Source organism: Somniosus microcephalus, unplaced genomic scaffold, assembly GCF_052327205.1.
Source record: "Somniosus microcephalus isolate GS21.2 unplaced genomic scaffold, FLI_Smic_1.0 unresolved_chr8, whole genome shotgun sequence".
Lineage (NCBI taxonomy): Eukaryota > Metazoa > Chordata > Chondrichthyes > Squaliformes > Somniosidae > Somniosus > Somniosus microcephalus.
This window is the reverse complement of record NW_028225186.1, coordinates 5,503,568-5,508,572: the sequence shown is the minus strand read 5'-3', so window position 1 is coordinate 5,508,572 and position 5,005 is coordinate 5,503,568.

Sequence of the window (5,005 nt, the reverse complement as noted above, 5' to 3'; positions counted from 1 at the left end):
TTTGAATTAGAAGATTAACAATTGAGAGTAAAATGAAGTTTGTTTCCCGCTATTTAATTGTACCCTTTTCATGATAAAGAGCAGGGATTATTATTGTGGAGAATGTTTGAGAGAAAAAATATTGGAAGCGAAATTTGTAAATTAACATTTTTACATCAACATAAGAGTAAACATTTCTAAGTCAAGCTGACTGGTTCTCCAGTCCAGGAAGAATGATGAATGTTTATTTGTGTTAAAGCATAGCTTTTCCTGCTTTTTGTTTTTCATTCGGTGACGCTAGTTGTGTATGTGTTGTTCTGCACTTGTGATTATTGCTGTATTTCTGACATGTTCCATGGGGGTCTGCTGGTTCAAGAATACCACGAATAATAATGGAAGTGATTCAAGTTGGAACTAAGTATACCTGCTTTTATTCAATTATTTTTAATATTGAAACTAAAGAACTACAGCACATTATATTTGTTGGTTGTCTGGTTGCATTGTGATTAAGATTCTGATTGCATAGCTGGATGTAAAGCAATTCAGCAGCATAGCAAATCCGCTGCTCTTGCTGCATGTGGCAGCCATTGCTATAGTGACATGAGGGATGTGCTAAAACTGTGAAAATTTTAAAATTAATACAAATTGTACGTATAGATCTGCCTCATTTAGCTCACCTTGGGCTTTTGGACTGTTCGTCGATGCATAACCCTGTACCTGCGGGGCGTTTCTAAAGTGCAAATGCAGTATTTTTATATCCCAGTCATTTCTGGCAAGTATTTTTTTTACATGATGAATTAAAGCTTTAATTAATTTTATCATAGCAAACTTGCAGAATGGGCATGTGAACGACAAATGAATTTCAATATGGGTAAGTGTGAGGTGGTGCATTTTGGTAGCAGGCATAAGGACCCTAGCTACTCCTTGGAAATTAAAAGTCTAAATGGGGTAATGTTGCAAAGGGATCTAGGGGTAGAGATTCTAAAATCATCAGAAGTAGCAACGCAGGTTAAAAAAGCCATAACATTGCAAATAAAAAACTCGGGTTCATTTATAGATTAATATATTTCAAAAGCAGGGAAGTTATGCTAAACTTGCAGAAACATTTCTAATTTCTCATGAATTGAGATGGTGGGGTGGCAATATCTCATTACTGTATATATGATCTTAACTGGTTGTTGTTGGTTTCGTTGTTGTTAAAGTTGTTGTTCTAAAGATTGTTGTATAATTTGACCACGGATGATTTGGTTCGTGGCCCGCTCAAGACAAACACTTAAAGGAAACATTGGTGGTGAGGAGCTGAGGATATTAGGTGGGGTGGGGATGAGCTAAGGATATTATTTGGGGCGGATCTAAGGATATAATGTGGGGTGGGAGGAGCTGAGTATATTAGGTTGGGTGGGGAGGAGCGAAGGATATCAGGTGGGGTGGGACAGTGTTGAGGATATTAGGTGATGTGTGGAGGAGCTGAGGATATTAGGTGGGGCGGAGGGAGCTGAGGATATTGGCCGGGGTGCAGAGGAGCTGCTGATAGTAGGTGGAATGGGGAGGAGCTGAGGACATTAGATGGAGTGCAGTGGAGCTGAGGATATTCGGTGGGGTGGGGAGGAGCTGAGGATATTAGATGGGGTGGGGAGGAGCTGACGATATTAGGTGGGGAGCAGTGGAGCTGAGGATATTAGGTGGGGTGCAGAGGAGCTGGTGATATTAGGTGGGGTGGGGAGGAGCTGAGGATATTGGTGGGGTTTGGAGGAGCTGAGGATATTCGGTGGGGTGTGGAGGAGCTGAGAATATCAGGTGAGGTAGGGAGCGGCTGAGGATATTGTTGGTGTGGGGAGGAGCTGAGGATATTAGGTGGATAGTGGAGGAGCTGAGGATATTAGGTGGGGTGTGGAGTAGCTGAGGATATTAGGAGGGGTGGGGAGGAGCTGAGGATATTAGGTGAGGTAGGGAGGAGCTGATAATATTGGTGGTGTGGGGAGGATCTGAGGATATTAGGTGGGGTGTGGAGGAGCTGAGGATATTAGGTGGGGTGTGGAGGAGCTGAGGATATTGGTGGTGTGGGGAGGAACTGAGGATATTAGGTGGGGTGTGGAACAGCAGAGAATATTACCTGGGATGGGGAGGAGCTGATGATATTAGGTGGAGTGGGGAGGAGCTGAGGATATTAGGTAGGGGGGACGTGCTGTGTATAATATGTGGGGTGCGGAGGAGCTGAGGATGTTATGTGGGGTGGGGAAGAGCTGAGGATATTAGATGGGGAGGGGAGTAGCTGAGGATATTAGGTGGGGTGGGGATGTGCTGGTTATATTTGGTGGGCTAGGGCGCAGCTGACGATATTAGATGTGTTGGGGAGGAGCTGAGGATATTAGTTGTGGTGGCGAGGAGCTGAGGATATTGGTTTGGGTGGGGAGGAGCTCAAGTGATTTTTTTGGTGGGGAGGAGCTGAGGCTATTAGGTGGGGTTTGGAGGAGCTGAGGATATTAGGTGGGGCGGGGAGGAGCTGAGGATATTAGGTGGGGCGGGGAGGAGCTGTGGATATTAGGTTGGGTTTAGAGATGCTGAGGATATTAGGTGGGGTGGGGAGGAGCTGAGGATATTAGGTGGGGTTTGGAGATGCTGAGGATATTAGGTGGGGTGGGGAGGAGCTGAGGATATTAGTTGTGGTGGTGAGGAGCTGAAGATATTAGGTGCGCTGGAGATGTGCTGGTGATATTAGGTGGGTTGGGGCGGAGATGACGATATTTGGTGGGGTGGGGAGGAGCTGAGGATATTAGTTTGGGTGGGGAGGAGCTGAGGATATTAGTTGTGGTGGTGAGGAGCTGAAGATATTAGGTGGAGTGGGGAGGAACTGAGGATATTAGGTGGGGTGCGGAGTAGCTGAAGAGATTATTTGGGTGGGGAGGAGCTGAGGATATTAGTTGTGGTGGTGAGGAGCTGAGGATATTAGGTGGAGTGGGGAGGAGCTGAGGATATTAGGTGGGGTGCGGAGGAGCTGAAGAGATTATTTGGGTGGGGAGGAGCTGAGGATATTAGTTGTGGTGGGGAGGAGCTGAGGAGATTAGTTGTGGTGGTGAGGAGCTGAGGATATTAGGTGGGGTGCGGAGGAGCTGAAGAGATTATTTGGGTGGGGAGGAGCTGAGGATATTAGGTCGGGTGGGGAGTAGCTGAGGATATTAGGTGGGGTGTGGCGGAGCTGAGGAGATTTGATGGTGTGGGGAGGAGTTTAGGATGTTAGATGCATAAATAGATATCTAAAGTCACAAAGTAAGGCTGAAGCAAACAGGAGAGCAGTTCTGTTATTTGACATAAATCTTCTCCAACTTCTTCGAAAAGCAGTGGAACAAACTGACAAGTCAAGAGTTTACTCTGCAATAAATCCTCAGATTTTCTGGTAAAATTCCAAAACCACACACAATTGCAGATGGCTGCTTTTATTAATTATTATTGTTTTATCTTCAATAAACTGATGCTTTGCTTCAAATATAGAAAAGACATTTGTCTGTATGAAATTTCACGTTATACATTATAAAACATAGAGACTGCGCAGTTAGGTGGCAAGTGAAGTTTAACATCGATGAATGCGAGATGATGCACTTTGGTAGGAAAATAGAAGTATCGTGAAGGTAGTGCAGGTGGTGTTGTGTATATGAGCTGTGTTTTTATGCATCTCTCCACTTCACCTGACGAAGGAGCAGAGCTCCGAAAGCTTGTGATTTCAAATAAAGCTGTTGGACTATAACCTGGTGTTGTGTGATTTCTTACATTTGTCCACCCCAGTCCAACATCGGCATCTCCACACCATGGCCTTCAATATTGAACATTGCAATGGAATTTCATTTGTAATATAATTTTAAGTTGCAATGCAGTAGAACATTTCAATGGAATGTTATTTTGCAATATAATAGTCATTTGCATTGCAATAGCACATTGCAATTGAATATCACTTTGCAATATAATATTCATTTGCAATGCAATATAATGTCACTTTGTATTATAATAAAATTTTGCACTGCAATATCACATTGCAAACTAATATCATTTAACTATATCGTTGTCATTTTAATGGAATATAACACTGCAATGGAATATCATTTTGCAATACAATAGTGATTTGCAATTCAATAGAACCTTGTAATGGAATATCCTTTTGCAATATAATAGTCATTTGTAATGCAATAGAACATTGCAATGGAATATCACTTTGCAATATAAAATTCATTTGCATTGCAGTAGCACATTGTAATGGAATATCTCTGCTTTAAAATATTTTTTGTAGTGGAATCTGCCTTTCTAATGGAATCTGACTTAGCAGTTTATTATTCATTTGCAATGCAATAGCACATTGCAATTGAATATCACTTGGCAATATAATAGTCATTTGCAATGCAATGGAATATCATTTTAGATATATAATATTATTTTGCATTGCAATGGCACATTGCAATCTAGTATCACTTAACAGTATCATAGTCATTTGTATTGCAATGGAACATTGCAATGTAATATCACTTTGCAATATAATTGTCATTTGCAAAGCAATAGAATATTGCAACTGAATATCACTTTACAATATAATTGTCATTTGAAATTGAATCGAACGTTGCAATGGAATATTACTTTGCAATTTAATTGTCATTTGCAATGCAATGGAACTTTGCAGTGGAATATTACTTTACAATATAATTGTCATTTGAAATGCAATAAATTATTGCAATGTAATATCACATTGCAATACAATTGTCATCTGCAATGCAATAGAAAATTGTAATGGAATTTTATTTTTAATATAATAGTCATTTGCAATGCAATAGCATATTGCAATGGAATATCACTTTGCAATATAATAGTCATTTGTCATGCAATATAACATTGCAATGCAATGTCACTTTGCAATTAATCGTCATTTGCACTGTAATAAAACATTGCAAGGGAATATCACTTCGCAATATATTTGCCATTTGCAATGCAATATATCATTGCAATGGAATATCACTTTGCAATACAATCGTCATTTTCAATGCAA